General features: G+C 37.8%; 1 pseudogene; it reads left to right on the top strand.

Annotated features, from left to right (window-relative positions):
- Positions 1-1,562: 1,562 nt before the first annotated feature.
- On the top strand, positions 1,563-3,514 carry LOC102494930 (tigger transposable element-derived protein 1-like; annotated as a pseudogene).
- Positions 3,515-23,831: the final 20,317 nt, after the last annotated feature.

The following is a 23,831-nucleotide window of genomic DNA, read 5'->3' as shown; positions in this document are numbered from 1 at the left end:
TTTAGACCTGGAGAGAGGTGGTTTAGACCTGGATTGAGGCACTGGCAAGGACTTAATGCCTCAAGGGCCAAAACCTCACCCTTTGCTTCTTGGCTTGCCACGCTGATGTAAACAAAATGCTCTACCTTGGCAGTTGCCTAGTTCCTCTTCAGTGGTCCATGGGTATTTTCCATGTCTCCTTGTGGCTGGATTTTTTTTTTTTTAATCCTTGTTGAGATAAAAAAAATCAAACAACGTCATCCAACATTCTGTAAAGTAAATTCTCAGCTAACTCATCTATTTGAGTGGCAGCCTCTGCTTTATAACTTCTTGATATTTTTACTAGATGAACAGATATTTTTCAAGCCATATATTTTTTTGGAGGAGCATGTGTACAGGGTCAAGGAGGGACTATTTGCTAACTTTGTTGGACAAAAGGGAGAGGAGTAAATGTGCCTTTAATCATGAGACACACTTCAATGTTTTCATAATGGCTAATAAACAGATGTTGACTTACTGAGTTATTTCTTCCCTTGAACACTGCTCCTTGTTATTTGGGATATGCAGTCAGTTGAATGCCATCAGCAGAGGTATGGGCTAATAGCATGTTTTCTACAATGTATATCAATTTTTCTATCTGATTGGACTTGCCTCAGTAAAGATTATTTGTTTTCTCCACTACACTGAACAAAGAAAGACGTATAACATGAGTTAAATAGATCATTTAAAGTTTTCTAATAGCCACAACAAAAAAAGTAAGAAGAAAAGTGAAAATAATTACGATAGCACATTCTATTTAACTCAATATATCTAAAATATAATTTCAACATATAATCTTACAGAAAATACTAATAATATGTTTTACATTAATTTTTCATACTTCATTTTAGAAATCTAGTGTTTATAATACATGTTAATTTGGTATAGTCACATTTTAAGGTCTCAATAACTACATACAGCTAACACATTAGATAGGACAGATCTGATAAAACGAATTTACCCCAGTTGTTTTCAAAATGTGTTTGTAAAACCAGTGTATCTTTCTTAGATTTTGAAATATTCAGGAAAAAGCACCAGGCCTACAGATGCCTTACATTTAATGTGTACATTTTAGTTTCTCAAGGCACAAAATAAGCATGTATGAGGCTCTTTCCTAATAAGATTTCTTTTCAGTTACCTTTTTAAACTATAGAGATGCCAGTAACACATACTGAAACTGTAAATATTATATTATTATTTCTCCTTCCCATGGAATCACAGAAATGTGATCCAAAGAGGAAAAAAAAATTATCATTATAAAACATGCTTTTTATTATTTGTCAAAACCATATTAGTTTATTTTTTAACTAAATAAAGTCACGGTATAAATAAACTCTAGGTCAAAATTCAAAACTATGATATCTAAGATCTGAAGATAGTTTACACATAGTTAGAGTGTCTGGGTCATTGTTTAATTCCAGTTATGGGGGCTCTTCTATGTAATGAATTGCGTTTCCAATTTGTATTCACTCTAGCAAGAAATAACTATTTGATTTGGTTAAATAATTAGATGCTTGGTTTAAGTTGAAAGGAAACGTGCAGACATGTTATCAGATATCTTTGATCTTACTACTGTGTTTGTTTTGGGGTACCATGAGCTGCACCCTTACAAGAGGGCAAACTTAATTGATAAATGTTGTGTGTATTCTGACTGCTCTACACACTGGTCATTCTCTCATCTCTCTCCCTCTCATCAAACCTCTCCTAATTTTCTGAGACACAGCATTATTGACATTAAGTCAATTAATAATCCTATAAGTTTTCACATGAAAGGTAGAGTGGCATGTCTCACTTTAAATAAAAAGCTAAAAAATGATTAAACATAGTGAAGAAGACACATAGAAAGCCAAGAGAGGCCTAAAGTTAAGCTTCTTGTGCCAGTGAGCCAAGCTGTGAATGCAAAGCAAAAGTTCTTGAAGGAAATTTAAGAAGTTCACTGTTCCAGTGAACTTATGAATGAGAAGAAAGCAAAACAGTGTATTGCCGACATGGAGGAAATTTTACTGGTCTGGCTAGATCAAACTAGCCACAACATTCCCTTAAGCCAAAGCCTATTCCAGAGCAAGGCCCTAAATCTTTTCAAGTCTGAGAAGGTTGAGAGAGGTGAGGAAGCTGCAGAGGAAGTTTGAAACTAGCAAGGGCTGGTTCATGAGGTTTAGGGAGAGAAGTGGTCTGCATAATATCTAAGTGCCAGATGTAGCAGCAAGTGCTGGTATAAAAGCAGGTTATTCAGAAGATCTAGCTAAGATAATTTATGAAGGTGATACACTTAACAACAGATTTTTCAATGTACATGAAACATTCTTGTATTGAAAGAAGATACCATCTGGGACTGTCATAGCTACAGGGTCAATGTCTGGCTTCAAAGTTTCAAAGAAGAAGCTGATTCTCTTGCTAGGGGCTAATGCAACTGGTGACTTAAAGTTGAAGCCAATGCTTAATTCCTATTCTGAAAATCCAAGGGTCCTTAAGAATTATGTTAAATATACTTTGCTTGTGCTTCACAAATGGGACAACAAAGCCTGGGTGGCAGCACATTAGTTTATGGGATGGCTTACTGAATATTTTAAGGCCCTGTTGAGACTTACTACTCAGGAAAAAAAAAAAAAGATTCCTTTCAAAATATTACTGCTTTTTGACAATGTATCTGGTCATCTGAGAACTCTGATGGAGACATGCAATGTGATGAATGTTGTTTTCATGACTACTGTTAACACAACATCCATTCTGCAGCCCATGCATCAGAGAGTAGTTTTGACTTTCAAGCTTTATTGTTTAAGAAATACATTAATAGGACTATAGCTGACAGAGACAGTTATTCATCTGATTGAACTAGGCAAAGTCAACTGAAGACCTTCTGGAAAGGGATTCACTATTCTAGATAATATTAAGAACATTTTTGATTCATAGGAGGAGGTCAAAATATAGAATTAACAGGAATTTGCAAGAAGTTGATTCCAATGCTCATGGAAAACTTTGAGGAATTTGAGACTTTGGAAGAGGAAATAACTGCAGATGTGGTGGAAATAGCAAGAGAACTAGAATTAGAACTGGAATTTGAAGATTCAACTGAACTGTTAACAATCTCATAATAAAACTTCAGTGATGATGAGTTGCTTCTTATGAATAAACAGGAAAAAAAGTAGTTTTTTTGAGATAGAATTTATGCCTGGTGAAGATGCTATGAACATTTTTAAAATGACAGCAAAGGATTTAAAATATTACATAAATTGAGTTGATAAAGCAGTAGCAGGATTTGACAGGGTTAACCCCAATTTTGAAAGAAGTTTTGCTATGGGTAAAATGTTGTCAAGCAATATTGCATGATATAGAGAAATAGTTTATGGGGAAAAAATGTCAGTTGATGTGTCAAACTTCATTGTTGTCTTATTTTGAGAAATTGCCACAGTCACCCCAAACTCCAGCAACCACCATCCCGATCAGTCAACAACCATCAACACTGAGACAAGACCTTTCACCAACAAAAAGATTATAGCTCATTAAGGTTATGTTGATCATTATCATTTTTTAGCAGTAAAATATTTTAAAACTAAGGTGTACACTTTTTTAGACATAATGCTATTGTACACTTTAAGGACTACTGTATAGTATAAAAATTTTTCAAAAAAAATTGCTACAGGGCATATGCACTAGTTAGAGAAAGAGAGAGTGGGAAAGTGAGAAAAAAACCCTACAGGGAATGGCCACATAGCAATCCCTTTTCCTCCATTTTCCTTTAAACATTACTTTTATATACATTGAAATGTTTAAAGAAATGTGTGACTTGCATTACTATGATATTCATTTTATTGTGGCAGTCTGGAACTGAATCCTTGCTATCTTCAAGGCATGTCTGTATCTAATTCTAGATGTTTGTAAAATGAAAGGGTTGCATTAGAATCAGGGCTGGCAAACTGTTTCTGTAAAGAGTCAGAATGTATACGTAGTAGATTTCATGGACCAAAAAGGCTCTGCCATGGAAATCAACATTGTGGTGGTAGAAAAGTAGATATAGGAGGTCAGCAGTTGGAGTAATGGCTATGTCATTGGACTCCCATGTAGTTGGCCGTGGTTCTAGTCCCGGACCCGGTGGCTTAAACTCACTCCAGGCACGTGTGAATGCGTGCCCAAGATCCCAAGAGGAAAATGGAGGAGAAGAGATTGTAGCATGGCCATCCCCCCGGGGGATGATTTCTTGCTTTCTGTCTCTCTGTCTCTCTCTGTCTTTCTGGTGAGCACACATGCCCTATAGCAAAAACCTTTCCAAAAAAAGAGAAAAGTAGACATAGAAAATATATAAATGAATGCAAATGGCCTTTTTTTTTTTTTTTGGAGAGCTTTTCACTGTAGGGCATGTGCGCTCGCCAGACAGAGAGAGACATAGAGACAGAAAGCAAGAAATCACCCCCCAGGGGGGATGGTCACACCGCAATCCCTTCTCCTCCATTCTCCTCTCGGGATCTTGGGCACGCACGCACACGCGCCCGGCGTGAGTTTTAAGCCACCGGGTCCGGGACACGAACCGCGGTCGACTACGTGGGAATCCAGCGACATAGCCATTACGCTAACGGCTGGTTCCCCAAATGGCCAAATTTGATGCTGTAGTTTGATGACCTCTGGACAAGGCCAAAGGTAATAGGTATGTACCCCTTTACTTCTCAGCAATGTTGGGTCACCAGTGACAGCATTATCAATAAATATGAGTGCAGCCTCAGAACCCTTTACAGCATGGCTCTCCAAGCAGGCACTACACATTATTTAGAATTAGCATATGTGTTAGAACTTATTTTTTTAAATCATTTCTGGATGATTTCTAGAATCCTCTTGATTTAATATGGATATGCACTTAAGTACTTAGTAGGGAGAAAAGAATATTTTTTAAAAATTTAAAATTTCTATCAATGTGAGGAAAGAATCTTTTTTTTCTTCTTTTTTTTTTTAAAAATGTGTTTTTTGAGAAAGAATGCCTGCCACCTGCATTTGTCATGGGATAAATTATTAACTATCTGCTTGTCTTGAGGTCAGTCCATTCTTAGCAGAAGGATAAATCTCATCATTATTCAGCTTTTAACCCAAGGAGTAGGTATAGTGATGCCATGAGATATGATGTCATTTAAGGGTGAGATCTTGTCTTCTTACCAGCAAAGGCAAGACCCGTTTTGTAGATCAAAAGAAGGAGATTTTGGGAGGTGATCTGAATGTAGGGTCAGAGGAGGTTGGTAATAGACTAGTAGTGTTTTAGTTCACTTTTCTGTTGCCAATAACTGAATACCACATTGGGTGATTTATAAAGGATAGAGATTTATTTTGCTCACAGTTTTAAAAGTCCAGGGACAAAGGGCAACATCGGGTGAGGGTCTTCTTGTTGACAGTGACTCTGTGGAGTTCTGAGGCAGCTCAGAGCATTACATAGGGAAACAGTCAAGTGCAGAGTATGTGAGACCATGTGTCTGCTCATCTTATAAAGCTACCAGGAGTCAGTCATGGGACCCACCCTGATGACCTCATCCAATCCCGCTCACCTCCCAAAGGTCCCACAGTAATTGAATTAAGTCTCCACCCACTCAGCACCATTAAAATGGCTCACTAAATTTCAGTACATTAATTCATGAGGACATATTCAAGCCAGAGCAGCAGCAACTCTTGGAGAGTTGAGGGAGTAAGAATAACAGGCATAGATATTCTAGAAAGCACTGGAGATAACCAATCTGTAATTAGAGAAAGAAAGGCTAATATTGCTTTTGCTTGTTAAAGGAGACTTCTTAAGGACATATTTTTTTCCAGTTGAAAAATTATAATTCTAAAAAAGATATAAAAATTATGGTACACATCTCTGTAGGTCATAACCTTGTTCTACCCATGCTTTCATGCTCTAATCATACCTGTGACTCTCCGAAGTCCATACATACTTAATAATCTATTCTTTTTCTGTTGTAGCGAATGAGTAGATTTAGCTATCCTACTTCTTTCCAAGAATGGCTTTTTGGAATGTGAATGACTGAGTAGAAAACAACATTAACAACACCAACAATGGCAAACCAAGACCCCTGCAGAATACTGGAATATTAAACCAACTTATTTAAGTCCAATATCTTTTTAATTTCATTTTCTTTTATACACTCAATCAAATTATTTAACTTACAAAGTGAATATTCCAACATGTGAACATTTCTCCCTAGTCAGTTGATAAACTATAAAATTATGTTCAACAGATAATACCATATTTCTTTGTCCCATTAATGCTTTTCCTCTCTATTTTTCTTCTAAATGTCCTTCCTCAGACCCTACTCTTTCACACACACTATAAATGGTATTCACATCCATTTACTGTGTTTCTATATTCTTTAGTCAATCAGTGTCTGTCATAGAGTGTGGACACTTGGTATATATTAAGTGAGGACATACAATGGCTCTCCTTCACAGCCTGGCTTGCTTCACTCAGCAGGAAAACTTCTATATTCTTCCACTTTATGTCATAAGCCAGGGTCTTGTTTTTTATGGCTGAGTGGTATTCCATAGAGTATATGTGCCACAGTTTTTCAATCCATTCATCTGTTCATGGGCATTTGGTTAGGTTCCATGTCTTAGCAATTGTGAATAGTGCTGCAATAAACATTGATGTGCAGGCACTTTTCCAATTATGAATTCTTCTGTCCTTTGGGTAGATACCAAGGAGTGGGATTGCTGGATCTTATGATAGTTCTATTTGTCGATATTTGAGGAATCTCCAAATTGTTCTCCACAGTGACTGGGCCAATTTACATTCCCACTAGCAGTGTAAGAGAGTTCCCCTTTCACCAGAAATAGGGGTGAGAAAAGTGAAGCAACCTATCTCAGGTCACTTAACTAGTGAAGGCTGCAGCTGAAATCTGAGCTGAGCTAAGAGGATGTGACATTTGCCATTGTTCACCTTCCACCATGCTCAGGGACATTTGTTCTGCATATTAAGTTTACTCTGTCCCTGACCTTTCAGAAAGACTTAACACAGATATGTGTAGTTCCCTCATTGGGTTCGAGCCTGGAACCCATTGAGGGAACATATCTGTGTTAAGTCTCCCCATTCTGTTTTCCTGACTTCCAGGCATGTGATTAGTTGGCTTGTAGGGGGCCCCATATTGTCCTCCCTGAAGGGTTTAGCCCTTGGCTGCAGACCTTGGTCAGGTTGCAGTTGTTACAATGACCTTTCTTTGTTCTCCCAGTCATAAAAGCACCAAGAGGTGGCTTGTCTGTCTCCCAAATGCACAGATACTCTTTACTGCAGCAGCAACCCCAGCTTCTCTGAGATGAATCTGGTCAATTATCCTTGCCAGTGTGGGTAACGCCTTTCATTGCCTGTAACTCTTTTCATGCTTCACTGGCATGAGGAGAGGTAGTAATCACCAATGAGGCCAGGTAGTAATCACAGCTTTAGGTTCAGAGTACTCCTTGCTGTGTTCCCACATGCAAACATTCCTCACACTTTCCACTCTAGGCCCTGCTGGGACTCAGAACCTCTAATGCACCCTAAGTGGCAGGGAGGGGACACACAGTTTTGATACGTAGGTCACTGGGAGATCACAAAGCTCGGTATTCTAGCTAACAAGGTGGAAGATCACGAAGCTCTGTATTCTAGCTACCGAAGTCCTTATATTTGGTGTAGATTTTTGCATATATTGTGTCCCAGAGCATAGCACATAGCACTCTTATCTTGCAGGTTGTGAACTCTGAGTTAGCACCTTAGTGAAAACTTTAATAGGACAAGAAAAGATTTTCTCAGATCAGCTGCTCCCAGTTGATGCCATGTATGGCAAGATCAGTGGATCCCAAGTTCCCATGCTCATGCACTCATTATTTCATCTCCTTTATTGAACAATGACAAGCATTGAATAAATAATCGCTAAATAACTGATAAACCATTAACTTTCTTAGTGAAATAAAGATATATGCCGGGGGCAAGCAAGTAGTATGGTGGTTAAGGCACTGATCCCACATACCGACTGTGTGGTTTGAGTCCTGGGCAAAGTGGCTTGGAGGAAAAAAGATATATTCTGCTTTGAGAAGTTATAATATGAAACTTTGACCTTGTCCAGGAATCAGGAAGGCTTCCTTGAGGAAATGATAATTGAGCTGCCATGTAAAAAATATCTAGAGGATAGCTAGGTAAAGAAGAATAGGAACAATGGTCCAGGTGAGGTAGAGGGAAAACCTGTGTGGGCATTGCAGATTCTAGAAAATGAAAGAAAGTCTCCTGGTTTTGAGTAGCACTTCAGATAACGTGGTGTGAGAGAAGGGTAGAGAGAGAAAGGGGGACCAGGAAAAGGCCTTGTAGGTCAAATGGAGTTTTAATTTTATCTTAAGTGCAACTGGAAACCGTTGAAGCACGATATTTGTGTGAACTTAGGTGTGTGAAGTAGGAAGAGGAGGATAGAGGGCATCAGTTCTGTAATCAACTTTACAAAACTCACCCTGTCTACTAAATGGAGAAGGTGTCAGGAGGATCCCGAGAGAGACTGTAAGTAGAGCTGTTAGGAGGCCACTGAAATGATGGTAGCTTCAATAAATCATATTGCTATGATTGTTGTTATTTCTGTTCTCTAAGGTAGGAGACAAGCTTACATTATTAGTTGGTAGAAACTTTTCTTTTGACTTGCATGTGGCTTCCCTACTCTTTCAGAAGCAAATGTGCCCCTGTGAAGTCCTGGATTTGGGAGAGAGGAGGAGGTACAGCATCTGCATATTGGTACTCAGCTGGCACCTCTGCTCATTTTTAAAGACTGTTTCTTGGGTCCAAATCACTGCTTTATTAACCTGGTGCTACCTACAGTAAAGAATTGGGATGAAGGCAATGGAGTGACTTGATTAATACAAGAGCAGAAAGGGGAGAGTTAGCATGAAGGTTCTTGCTGTTCATTTCTTTTCTACAGGTTTCAAGGATTAAAATATTTGCCCCCTTTTGGACTTTCTACTTAGATACAGGTGGTGAAGCAATAGAAACACCAGGCTGTTGCTGGGTCATTAGGTCTACACTGTCCAAACACTGTCCTCTCACTCAACTCCCTTTCTTCACTAATATGCTCCCTTTCTTCTTTTTAAAATATATGTTTTAAAATTTTTTTAAAGTGTAATCTCTGGTTTACAAATGATCATTATACACTTTTATGGGGTATGGTATGATTTTTTGAGGTATGAATTTTTTGAAGCATGCCAGTAATGTGATATAAGCAAATCAAGGCTATAGCCACATACATTGAACATTATATAATGTACACATTTGATAATAGTTCCACAAGTGTATCTTTTCATTTTTGGATGTATATATTGAATTGTCAGCAACATATTTACTTAGCTGTGTTACATAGTTTCATCACCTATTCTGCTTATTTACAAATATTTTTATGTCTATTGCTTATTTTCTCCCATACCCCCTACCTCCGTTCCTTGGAAACCCACATCAGCTCATGAATCCCTTGCTCTTGTAGATTTTCTTTGATTTGCCCATGCACTCATCCTGGGTTGCTGCCTGTCATCTGTGTTCCCAGAGTCTCCTTTACTGACCTTTATCTTTCTTCATATTAAACTCTCTGTGATCATGTTATCCTATCCCTGGCCCATGAAGTCCTTGACAACAGGTGATGGCATCACATTTGGTTTTGTTTCCTCAGAATCTAGTACGGTGCCAAAACCTCAAGTATAGATGCAAATAAATGATTAAAAGAAGGAATGGATGGAAGTAAATGTCACCTGCATTTAGATAAGATGCCGATAGATCAGACTTCCTGAGAGTTAGGTGAGATGATGAAGCTTGTTTGAGGAAGGGCTGTGAGGTTTGCTTAGAGGTGCTGCTGATGGGACACTTATGAAGATGTTTAGTGTCTTTTCTGCTTCTTCATGATGTTATCCAGTCTTTCTTCTGGGCCTATTTCACCTTAATCCTCTAATATCTCAGGCTGTATTTATTTATTTATTTATTTATTTATTCATATATTAAATCGCTATACATCATTTAGATTGTGAGGGGACTTTACCCAACATGATATACACCTCAGTCCAGCCTAGTTAATACTATTATACACATCCTCATCAACAGATAATGAACTTTATCTTTTTCCCACGAGTGTCTTACCTCTCCATTTCCTCCCCCCAAATTTCTTTCCTATGCTCTTCCCCTCCCACACTCTCTTTCCACTTTGTCTCTAGTGTCCATTATGATTTTAAATACTTTTATGCATTTATGCTTTTGTTTTAACCTGAGTCTGAAGTGAAATAAGTGAAGTGAGAGCTGAAGAGGCAAGGGCTGAAGGGAGAGTGTGGAAGCAAGTTCCCATTCTGCGTGTTAGAGTTAGCTCATACTGACAGTTTTCAAATTGAAATTAGTTAAAAAATTGTTATAAAATTTATTAAAAATAACTTTTAAAACCTAAACTCAACTTACTTTTCTTCTCAACGGGTTGCATATGGATAGAATACTAGGTCCAACTGTACAGAGGAAGCTTTAACTGAAATGGTAACAAGCAGGGACTCTGTTGTCTTTCAAATCTGCCTTCAATTCCTAGCTCTGCTCCTTCCTACTTTGGGAGTTTCAAATAAGCCACTTAACTCTATAGAATCTCAGTTTCTTGGTCTATAATTAGAGGGGGTACTATAATCTTTCCTGATAGGATTGTTGTGAAGGTGAAATAAGATAATGTCTACCTACTTAAGGTGCGACACTTGGTATTTCTGGAAGAATGTTAGCCAAAGTTATTGTGATAGGTTGATTTACATTACATGTCATTGCATGTTTTATAGAATTATTTTTAAAGTTTATTTATTTATTTCTTCCACAACAGAGAGAGAGAGAGAGACAGTGAGAGACAAAGTCAGACACAGAGATACAGGTACCCTCAGTAAGGTCTTCGTGCTGTGATGACCTCCATTCTCAGAAGTTCTGGATCTCAGGCACGCCCAGTGTGTGCAGGGCGTTCTTAGGACAGGAACACATGTCATAGAGCATTGCATCTGCTGTGCCACCAACTGGACCCGACTGTATGTTTTAATTAGCTCCATTTTCTTAGATGTTTTGCCTAGGAGTCTTTCCAGTACAAGTATGATTCAATGCATAGGCATCTCAAATTATCCTGTGTATTTATAATTGAAATACAGCAGATAATGTAAAATCGAGGATATCTTAAAATAGGATCTTTAGTTTGCTACTATTGAATTTTTTCATTTTGATTAATAAAAAACACTACACTTCTTTATTCTTTGAAATTAATCAAGACTGCACTTGTTCAATTTATTCAACCCCAAGTGGTTCTCAGTAGCATTATCTCAACTGGGAGATATAAAATCCCTATAACTTTATATCTTTCCACTTTATCTGATATGACTAAACTTAGCAACTCAAGGGAGTCATGTTCTTGCTAGGTGGGTAGAAAGACCATTCCTTACCTCATAGAAAATACAGATATATCTTTTAGGAAGAATAGAAATTGGGTAAAATAAATCACTTACCCTAATGGAATTTACAAATATTATTAGTTTTTCTGAAAGGTAGTCCATTTAGGGTTCAGACTAAAGGCAGCATATTGTCCTAGAGACAGCATAATATTTGGAATCAGGAATACCACTCTAAATTTTATTAGCTATATGGTCTTGGATAAGTCACTGAATCTTTTCAGGCTCACGTTTTTCACATTTTATTCTTCTTGAAATAAGAATAGCATAATCCCTTATGTATTGTAAATATTGATAAAAATTTTATTATTATTGTGATCTTATTGTGTAAATCATCCAAACCTTTTCCTGAAGGACAAGTTTTCTCAGAAGTACTGATATTTAAATATGTGTATATGTCAAAGGGTATTGAACTAGTGATGTTAGAGATGATGAGACCTCTTTATCTCATACTTGCCATAAGGTCAATGGTAATATATTCAGTTTTATATTTCTACAATCTAATCAGGAATATATGAGAGAGGGCTGGCTTCATAGCCTGGTGGTTAAGGGAGCTAGATACCACATGGTCAACCATGGATTGAATCCTATTGGCTTGAAAAATTCTCCAGGCACATGTGCACAGGTGTTTCAAATTCGGGTGGGTTGGAGAAATAGAGAAGAAAAGGATTGTGGTGTGACTATGTCCCATTGGAGGGTGCTTTCTCCCTTTCTTTCTCTGTCTCCCTGTCACTCTGTCTCTCTCTCTGGTGAGTGTATGCACCCTCTGGCAATTAAAAAAATATGTGAGAGACAAAAACATGTAAGCAGTTTATCAATGGACAAACATTTTTTCAAATACCAGATTCTTCAGTACTGAAATTTCATTTAAAAAAAATTTTTAGGTTTTTACCATAGGATGTGCACATTAGCCAGAGTGAGAGAGAAAGTGAGAAATCACCCCCAAGAGGGATGGCCATGCAATTCCCTCTCTTCCTAGGATTTTTGGCATACATGTACACATACAAGGTGTGACTTCCAAGTTGCAAGGTCAGGGACCCAAACCATGGTTGACTGTGTGTGAGTCCAACACCTCAACCATCACACCACCTGTTGGCCCACAGTACCATTTATTAATTAAAATGGAGCAAACATTTCTTTCAGTGCAGATAAATAATTCCCCTTAAGAGTAAGTTTCCTGAGCACTGTGAATCCTACTTCTTGCTTTAGAGAAAATAATATTCTCTGATAATACCATAAAATTTTCACCTTTGTTGGTTCTTCCAACATAATTTATATTTTCATTTCAGTTTGTAATTCTAGAGGCAAGGCTATAGCCACATACATTGAAAATTATATAATGTACGCATTTGATAATAGTTCAACAAGAGTATCTTTTCATTTTTGGATGTATATATTGAATTGTCAGCAACATATTTACTTAGCTGTGTTACATAGTTTCATCACCTATTCTGCTTATTTACAAATATTTTTATGTCTATTGCTTATTTTCTCCCATACCCCCTACCTCCGTTCCTTGGAAACCCACATCAGCTCATGAATCCCTTGCTCTTGTAGATTTTCTTTGATTTGCCCATGCACTCATCCTGGGTTGCTGCCTGTCATCTGTGTTCCCAGAGTCTCCTTTACTGACCTTTATCTTTCTTCATATTAAACTCTCTGTGATCATGTTATCCTATCCCTGGCCCATGAAGTCCTTGACAACAGGTGATGGCATCACATTTGGTTTTGTTTCCTCAGAATCTAGTACGGTGCCAAAACCTCAAGTATAGATGCAAATAAATGATTAAAAGAAGGAATGGATGGAAGTAAATGTCACCTGCATTTAGATAAGATGCCGATAGATCAGACTTCCTGAGAGTTAGGTGAGATGATGAAGCTTGTTTGAGGAAGGGCTGTGAGGTTTGCTTAGAGGTGCTGCTGATGGGACACTTATGAAGATGTTTAGTGTCTTTTCTGCTTCTTCATGATGTTATCCAGTCTTTCTTCTGGGCCTATTTCACCTTAATCCTCTAATATCTCAGGCTGTATTTATTTATTTATTTATTTATTTATTCATATATTAAATCGCTATACATCATTTAGATTGTGAGGGGACTTTACCCAACATGATATACACCTCAGTCCAGCCTAGTTAATACTATTATACACATCCTCATCAACAGATAATGAACTTTATCTTTTTCCCACGAGTGTCTTACCTCTCCATTTCCTCCCCCCAAATTTCTTTCCTATGCTCTTCCCCTCCCACACTCTCTTTCCACTTTGTCTCTAGTGTCCATTATGATTTTAAATACTTTTATGCATTTATGCTTTTGTTTTAACCTGAGTCTGAAGTGAAATAAGTGAAGTGAGAGCTGAAGAGGCAAGGGCTGAAGGGAGAGTGTGGAAGCAAGTTCCCATTCTGCGTGTTAGAGTTAGCTCATACTGACAGTTTTCAAATTGAAATTAGTTAAAAAATTGTTATAAAATTTATTAAAAATAACTTTTAAAACCTAAACTCAACTTACTTTTCTTCTCAACGGGTTGCATATGGATAGAATACTAGGTCCAACTGTACAGAGGAAGCTTTAACTGAAATGGTAACAAGCAGGGACTCTGTTGTCTTTCAAATCTGCCTTCAATTCCTAGCTCTGCTCCTTCCTACTTTGGGAGTTTCAAATAAGCCACTTAACTCTATAGAATCTCAGTTTCTTGGTCTATAATTAGAGGGGGTACTATAATCTTTCCTGATAGGATTGTTGTGAAGGTGAAATAAGATAATGTCTACCTACTTAAGGTGCGACACTTGGTATTTCTGGAAGAATGTTAGCCAAAGTTATTGTGATAGGTTGATTTACATTACATGTCATTGCATGTTTTATAGAATTATTTTTAAAGTTTATTTATTTATTTCTTCCACAACAGAGAGAGAGAGAGAGACAGTGAGAGACAAAGTCAGACACAGAGATACAGGTACCCTCAGTAAGGTCTTCGTGCTGTGATGACCTCCATTCTCAGAAGTTCTGGATCTCAGGCACGCCCAGTGTGTGCAGGGCGTTCTTAGGACAGGAACACATGTCATAGAGCATTGCATCTGCTGTGCCACCAACTGGACCCGACTGTATGTTTTAATTAGCTCCATTTTCTTAGATGTTTTGCCTAGGAGTCTTTCCAGTACAAGTATGATTCAATGCATAGGCATCTCAAATTATCCTGTGTATTTATAATTGAAATACAGCAGATAATGTAAAATCGAGGATATCTTAAAATAGGATCTTTAGTTTGCTACTATTGAATTTTTTCATTTTGATTAATAAAAAACACTACACTTCTTTATTCTTTGAAATTAATCAAGACTGCACTTGTTCAATTTATTCAACCCCAAGTGGTTCTCAGTAGCATTATCTCAACTGGGAGATATAAAATCCCTATAACTTTATATCTTTCCACTTTATCTGATATGACTAAACTTAGCAACTCAAGGGAGTCATGTTCTTGCTAGGTGGGTAGAAAGACCATTCCTTACCTCATAGAAAATACAGATATATCTTTTAGGAAGAATAGAAATTGGGTAAAATAAATCACTTACCCTAATGGAATTTACAAATATTATTAGTTTTTCTGAAAGGTAGTCCATTTAGGGTTCAGACTAAAGGCAGCATATTGTCCTAGAGACAGCATAATATTTGGAATCAGGAATACCACTCTAAATTTTATTAGCTATATGGTCTTGGATAAGTCACTGAATCTTTTCAGGCTCACGTTTTTCACATTTTATTCTTCTTGAAATAAGAATAGCATAATCCCTTATGTATTGTAAATATTGATAAAAATTTTATTATTATTGTGATCTTATTGTGTAAATCATCCAAACCTTTTCCTGAAGGACAAGTTTTCTCAGAAGTACTGATATTTAAATATGTGTATATGTCAAAGGGTATTGAACTAGTGATGTTAGAGATGATGAGACCTCTTTATCTCATACTTGCCATAAGGTCAATGGTAATATATTCAGTTTTATATTTCTACAATCTAATCAGGAATATATGAGAGAGGGCTGGCTTCATAGCCTGGTGGTTAAGGGAGCTAGATACCACATGGTCAACCATGGATTGAATCCTATTGGCTTGAAAAATTCTCCAGGCACATGTGCACAGGTGTTTCAAATTCGGGTGGGTTGGAGAAATAGAGAAGAAAAGGATTGTGGTGTGACTATGTCCCATTGGAGGGTGCTTTCTCCCTTTCTTTCTCTGTCTCCCTGTCACTCTGTCTCTCTCTCTGGTGAGTGTATGCACCCTCTGGCAATTAAAAAAATATGTGAGAGACAAAAACATGTAAGCAGTTTATCAATGGACAAACATTTTTTCAAATACCAGATTCTTCAGTACTGAAATTTCATTTAAAAAAAATTTTTAGGTTTTTACCATAGGATGTGCACATTAGCCAGAGTGAGAGAGAAAGTGAGAAATCACCCCCAAGAGGGATGGCCATGCAATTCCCTCTCTTCCTAGGATTTTTGGCATACATGTACACATACAAGGTGTGACTTCCAAGTTGCAAGGTCAGGGACCCAAACCATGGTTGACTGTGTGTGAGTCCAACACCTCAACCATCACACCACCTGTTGGCCCACAGTACCATTTATTAATTAAAATGGAGCAAACATTTCTTTCAGTGCAGATAAATAATTCCCCTTAAGAGTAAGTTTCCTGAGCACTGTGAATCCTACTTCTTGCTTTAGAGAAAATAATATTCTCTGATAATACCATAAAATTTTCACCTTTGTTGGTTCTTCCAACATAATTTATATTTTCATTTCAGTTTGTAATTCTAGAGGCAATTATCCCTCTACTCAGAGAAGCAGTTTTAGTAATTTATCTTAAAGTCTCACTGCCTCCTCAGAGATTTGCCTCTTTTATTCTCAGAAGCTCTGTCTCTGAGCTTTCTTCTCTTGGCCAAGGGTATAAATCAGAAAGCCAGTTCAATTTGGAATTTAGGCCTTCGCCTTAGTTGCTGTAAGAAACAGACTGGATTATTTATAACCATGGGTGTCCAGGTTTTCATCACCACAGACGGATGGGTGTTTTAGAGCATTCACCTTTAAGACATCCAGAATACAAGCTGTTGATCCTCCGAGGATTGTAAATTTCTAGAGTGGGGCTTCTTGGTTCTTGTCGGTGAGGCAAGTTTTATGATCACCATTACATTAGCTTCTCTGAAATGTTGGGAAGCTGGGAGCCTCCTTCCTATTAGGAAGCCTTGCCTTGACTTTCATACCAATAAAGTTGTTCTTAGACTAGAGTTCACCCTAATAAGCATCTTGAGAATTGTACCTGAACTAAGAAATATTTCCCCCTCTGTGTGCCCTAAGCCTCCGAATCTCAAGCAGCCTACATGCTTTGAATCTAAGACAAGGCTTACAGCCTAACAGCTTTTTTATCACCTTCCATCAAGCAGCAAAGCCTCCAGGTGGATTAGGCTGAGTGTGTAAGAAGCTTACAAGGTAGCAGATGTCAAGCCTCAGTAAAGGTCATTCTATTAGGGCTATTCTCTTTCTGGGCACAGATTTCCTCCTGGACTAGTGTAGACCTGGAAAGGAGGACTTGGTATTCTGCCACAGACCTTTGGAATGCTTAAGTGGAAGGGTCTTGTGTGACAGATGTGCACACAGTCTAAGAATCTAAGTTTCAAAGGGGCAGCATGTAAAAGGACAATGGAATACAAATGGGAAAACATTACTTGAGGAATCTTTCCAAGAGAGATACACTAATGTGATGCAATCTGAGCATCTGAGTAAAGAATCTTTTATGCACCATATGCACTATCTTACCAGAAAAAAAGTCAATTAGAAGTCCACATTATGGATCCTTCTGAAGAGTAAATATTTATTAGTAAGGTTCTCTATCATTTAACCAGTATTAATGCCTAAAGCTCTTACCTAGTTGAATATAACATCGTAAGTTGCTGAAGGGATGCAGAGCAGATGTGCTCGAGCTGGAATTTTAAAAATCAGCCTTAGTAAACTCTTTCTAAAAGCCAAGATCCGTTTTATGGTGGAAAGTGAACAATAGTAGAATTGTTTTAGGGATATAAAAACCCCAGGTAGAGTATTGGCTTAATGCTCTGGTTAGTTGAATTGAATGATTTTGGCCAAGATGTGGCTGTTGATTCCTCACTCACTGGTGGGCTATTGGAGTAATGTGATAAATCCAGCCATTTATCTGACTCTGCTGTAACAAATACATGTGCCAAGATCACACCCGCCCATGGGGATAAAGCAAGATGTATTTCTCAAGGCGCTTTAGTCAATCAGTATCTGGTTGCATAGCACTCTGTTCTGGCCCCGACTTTTCCAAGAAGTCTGGTCTTCTAACAGACCATCCAAATTAACGTCAAGTACAAATGGATTCTCTATAAAAGCATTTGACTAATTCACCACCTAGATCTCTTAACACTCATGGCCAAATTTTTTTGCTGAATAAGTTCTTGTTGAAAACTGTCAAAAAAAGGGAAGCCATTATAGTCTTCTGATTTGAACTGATTTCTTCCCACACACCTGAGTCATGAGTCAAGGGTTTTACCAATTTCCTTTCCAAGAGTTTTCCTAGGCTCCAAACAAAAAAGAAATTAGTGCCAGATGGGTGGGAAACAGGGATGTGATTAAGGATTTATTTGTGTTTTGAAAATGGTAAATATAATATAATCCTATTGCCAGGGATTTCCATTCACGATTGCTGAATAGAAATCTGGTATTTCTGAGGGTGGGTAGGAGAATGTCTTTACATGGCAACACAAAACCCATCACAATCTGGTAAGCCCTTGGAGTGTCTTGCTTAAAAGGGCTTTTGTCACTGGGAGTACTCACTGGAGCCAAGCCAGTTCCCTGGGGAAGGCTGGTGTCTGCTACTTGCAGAGCTGGCTGTCAGGTTGGTCCTGTGTGTTTGTAATTAACTATGATGTCTGGATGTTGATAGAGTGAGTCTGGCCAATAGTTTCCCTCCAAAGAGGGGTTTCCTGGCTAGCTCTCCTGTGTCAGAAATGCCAAGTTGGGAGTTGCCTGGAGACTCCAGAGATGCAGATTCATTTGGCTGAGGTCCGGTTGTGAAGCCAAGTGCCGAGAAAGCAGATCAGAGATGAAACCTGAATTGTAATCAGTGGGCTTCTCCAACCATTTGGCACCTCTGCTTTCCAATGTTATGTTTAATGTTTTAGAGCATATTTAGTAAACATGTCACTAGCAATTGCCAGTCCTTAGTCTCTCTCCACTCCTTAATGGTTTTCCTTTTTCCTTTGGGTTACTTCAGTAGACTGATTTTATTTTATTTTATTTTATTTTTTCATTCATTCATTCATTCATTCATTCATTTATGTTGTAGGTCAAAGTTTTTCTTTTTTAATTTACATTTAACCACTGTACATCTTTACAGTTATACATGATTTTTCCCAGCATGAATTGGGTGTATACTAGTCAAGTCAAAGACATTACCATATTCATTATCATCAACAGATAACATTTCATTTTTGTTATGTATATGAGTATGTGTGTTTCAATCTAGACACATTGGGGAGATTTGTTTTCACTAGCTTTGTAGATTGCTTATAACATCCACTTCTTAAGAACAAAGTAATAACATAAATTCCTTCCTCTTCTCACCAAATTTGACTAGTTTTCCTCTCCTAAGAAAGTTGAGCTTAAGATCTACATTAATTACCACCACTTGGTTTGAATGTATAGACTCATACAAGGTGTATTCTTTTCCTGAACTGAGATAATAGAATAATATTCTTCTGTGCATTGGTCCATGTAGGATACAATCACAATTTGACAATTGAAATGTCAACAGTTTCCAAAATCTTTCTTTTTACTTATTATTCTGAGCCCAGACTTAAATGAAACTGAGACCACTGTCTCCTTAGTCTCTGGTTTCTCTTTCTCTTTATCTAGACTTCCCCTTCCCACATGCATTCATTCTCTAGCTTCATATACATCCCTGAGTGTATTGAGCTGCTTCATGCCTCCTTGCCTTCACCCATCCTATTAATTTCCTATGAATACTGTAAGAAATTATCCAAAACTTGGTGGTTTGAAAAACAGAAATTTATCTCACACTCCTGGTTTCCAGAAGTTCAAAATCAGGTGTAGAGATGTTCACATACACTCTGAAAGCTCCAGAGGAATAATCATTCTATGTTTCTTGAAGCTTCTAGTGGCAGCTGACATAGCCTGGGTTGTGGTCATATCCCTCCAGTCTATGTCTCTGTGGTCACTTTGCTTTCTCCTCTTCTGTTCATTTCCGTTCTCTCTTTTCTTCCTCTCATATGGGTATCTGTGATTCAGGGTGCACCAGATCATTCAGGGTACTATTCTCATCTCAATATTTGTAATAGCATTTCTATTTTTTTCTATATACAATAACATTTACAGGTTCTAGAGAGTAGGATTTTGGTATCCTTTAGGTATTCGTTATTCAGGCTTCCATACATAGACTATTCCATTAGCCTGGGGACTTCTTTTCATCAGTCATTACCTAGTCAGTACTTTTCAGACTATCTATAATGATGGATCACTTTTTTAAAAATTAAATTACAATTCATTACAGACTAATTTCAAAATCACATATTTGAACTTTGTAGCAATACTAAGTTGCTATAACATTTTCAGACTCTTACTGTTTTCTCATATCAACCAGTAATAAACAGTTTTTAGACTTCTGTTTGTCTATAGACTAGATTATGATGGGAGGATTAGAATTAGTTATTATTGGATCACTGGAAAAGTCATGATGTATTTTTCTATGTTTTCCTATGTAAAAATGACTTTCCCAGTGACCCAATAGAAAGTACATTTCCGTTATAGACTGTGAGGTGTTAGAAAACTAACACAGATAGAAAGAGGAATTAACACAAATGTAACTGGGGTCTTGGCCATTAAGTAGATGTGTTCTGATTCACATGGAACTTAAACCCAACTTGAGAGACTGAGTCAACAAGTAAGTTGATGATTATACAATTGAGCCCAACTGAATAAAAATTTATAGTAAGTTTTACTAAAATTCACAAATAACATTAAAAAGAAGAGAGGAAAGCAGTTGATAAATTCAACCTTTGATTTTAACATTGCCAGTTGAATTTCCCCCTCATGGTTCATCTGGTCATTCTCTTAAACATCCCTTGCACACAGATGCATTCTGCCTCTTTTGCTGAGTGTAGGGCTAGGTACTGGATGTTTATTGGTGAGTAGAGCAGAAACAATCCTCACAGATCTTACAGTCTGGCAGAAAAGACAACCAAACAGGAAAGGAGTAAGCTCTGAAGCTTAAGTTTTTTGCTTTTTTTTTCAAACACATCAAGCATACCTTTCTGTCTCTGTGATGCTGCCATCATATATAACCAATCTCTATCAAGCCCTTGGTGTCTGTCCTTTCTAGCCTGATACTTAGATTACTCTGTGGCTAGTGTGAAATCAGCTGTTTGGAACCATGCATTGCTAAGTTACCGATGTGGACCATGACTGCATCAGGGAGAGTGGAGTCAGAAGGTGTGAGAAAAGAGGTGACACATCTGGCGGAGGGTTTTATGGGCTTACAGGTTGAGCCTATTTGTGCCAGGCCACAGTGTACATTTTTAACTTCTGCTATAAAACATCTGAGGCTTAGAGATCACAAATCAGGTATACTGCATCCAAAGTTTAAAAATCTCATAATTTGCCACAGTAAATCAATCAATGTTGTCCTAGAAATATTGGAACTGAAACAAGAGTTGAACAAAAACAGAAAAATCTCCAGAGGTTTAGTTAGCTTAAAGGTATTTCTTGAAATATTGAATCCCAGGGGCTAGAAAACTGTATTCGAGATACTCTTGAAAGATGTTTTTCCAGGTGATGGCAAAATGGCTTCCAGAAAGTTGTTTATTACTTGGTAGAAGAAACCAGTTAGTTAGGTCACAGAAGGACAGTGAGTTTGCAATTGCCCAGGGGCCAATTATTCCAAATCTGTGCGTTATACAGGCCTCTTTGATCCTTGTATCCGTTTCCCGACACATTAGAGCTGCCATCCAAGGGACTGCTGGGAAAGGCAAAGGACATGTAACTCAAATCAGGTTAAAATAGAGAACATGTTAGATACACTGCTTCTTTTAAATAGCTTTGTGAGAGGGCGGCTTCATTTTTTTTTAAACATGGCTGCCTTTTATACTTGTGGATTTTATTTATTCTACTATTTTATTTTATTTTTTAAATGTGTTCCACTATTTCATTCCACTATTCTTGTTCATGTTTATTGTAGTTGGTATCCAAGAGTAAACAACCAAAATATAGCTTTTTATTTCCCCAATTATTTTTGCATCAATCTGTTAATTTTTAGGCTAATTGTTTCCCCCACAAAAAGGTTCCTCGAAAGATCCAGCAGAAAGATCACGAGACTGGCAACCAAAAGAGACTTCTACGCTGGGCTTAGAAATCATCTAACTTCTTGACCTGTTTCCTTATCTAAAAAAATGGACACAATATTTTATATTCTAGTTCTTGTTGAGGGAGGAAGTTCTTATATTAATCATCAGGGAAGGGAAGGCTCTTACAAAAGTTCAAAGTACCATGCAAATGCAATATTTTAAATTTGAAACTCCTAATATCAGCTTTGGAAACCACTCCTGGAGCAGTGCTCAGGTTTGGGACAGGGCTAAAGTGAGTTTGTAGAAGGGTGGCTATGAGCCCTTTAGTTCCCTGTTTGGAGGTGCATCTCCCTCACTGCAGTGTCTTGCTTTTTATTTTAGCATAAGGACTCAGCAGCTTGTACTTCCTGGGTTGGCAGCTGTCCACTTGCTGTCTCCTGTGAAATCCTGATGGGCCTCATTTCCTAATTCACAGGCACAATCTTAAACCTGAAAATTATAAGATTATTTCTTCTATGTCACAATATTCATAGCACATCTCAGAATCTGAAATTTCGAGATCATTGCATTAAATGTCAATACAGTCTCAATTCCAAAAATCTTTGAGGCATTTTCTTTAATAAAAGAGCATTGTTAAGAATTTGAGTCCTCAAATTCCCTCAAAATCATTCTTCTTTGATGTGGAATCCATTATTGATATGAAATCTTATTCTGTTCTTTAAACTATCAGGAAACACACACACACACAAATCTACACATACCAGAAACAGGAAATCCTCCATTATCAAAAAACTAACACTAATCATGTCAGTCTATTATATTAAATGAATACATACATAGAGCATGTATTTCTAAACGGCTCTTAGTGAAGTGCACTGTGCTTTTAGAAAACAAAATGTTGACACAGCGGCTAGAAGCATTCGCTGAAGAAGCCGCATTGTATAAGGTCAGGAGATACCTGCTACAACTAATGTGCAACTCTGGTAAACTACTTAACTCTCTGTATCTCAGTAAATGAGGGGCTGAACTCAGTAAAGTTTATGAGATTCTTTCCGACTTTAGTATTGGATTTTATACCAAGAGCAGTTATAATGTACTACTTTTCTAGTTTTTCTCCATCTTGTTTAGGGTCCAGGATAACCTCCTTTCCTTTCTTTCCTTCCTTTCTTCTCCTTCAACAGTCATTTCCTGAGTGTCTATGATGTGCTTAACACATTGCAGGAGTGGTGATGTAGCAGTGACAAAGACGAAGTCCCTGCCCTCATGCCGCTTATATTGGTGACCCTGGAAATGAACAATGTGAAGACTTGGCTAGCCTCTTTCGGTATCACTTCTGGTGTCTTAGAAGTCTGAAGGTGATAGACTGTTTTAGGAAAAGCCAAGGTAGATCTTATCTGGCATGTTAGCTTCTTCTAATTTGTGTTGTCTGATAGGAGAATACTTGAATTTAGAGGCCAGAACCTGGACGGCAAAGGGTAGGGCGTGCTCTAGTGGGTATCTGTCACTCAATTCTTCAGTCTCACAGTCTCTGTTATAATCCCTATCAGGGGGCAGATTGGGAGATCAGGTGTCCTGACCCGGTCACATAGCAATAGGAGCCACATTTCCTGCTTGTCAGGGGAGTGTGTTAACCACCATCTCCACTCCCCCTAACCACAGGGTTCTGTGTGATTACAGATGATGAACCAGAGACTACTTGTATTTTAAACAGCAGCAGAGTATGAAAAATTCCTTATGAAATGAGTCTTTGTCTCCTGTGTTGTTATCCTAAAGAGAGTGAAGATAAGATGGTTCTGAATATGGTTTGCAGAAATCTCCTGAAAAATTGATCTGAAACTTGTGATAATCTTTTGCCAAATGAAACTGGCCCAGATTCTTCAGAGCAGACACCACCCAGCACCTCCAGTAGTCATTATAACTCTGCTTATCCAGGTAAGAAGAGCTGGCATTCTATAGCCTTGTCACTTAAAGGAAGGGATAGTCACAGATATCAGGTGGAGGCTCACATCCCTCCTTTCATAATCCAG

Source organism: Tupaia chinensis, unplaced genomic scaffold, assembly GCF_000334495.1.
Source record: "Tupaia chinensis unplaced genomic scaffold, TupChi_1.0 Scaffold148723_1, whole genome shotgun sequence".
NCBI lineage: Eukaryota > Metazoa > Chordata > Mammalia > Scandentia > Tupaiidae > Tupaia > Tupaia belangeri.
Note: the sequence above shows the minus strand (reverse complement) of the source record. Positions and strands in the feature narration are given on the sequence as shown.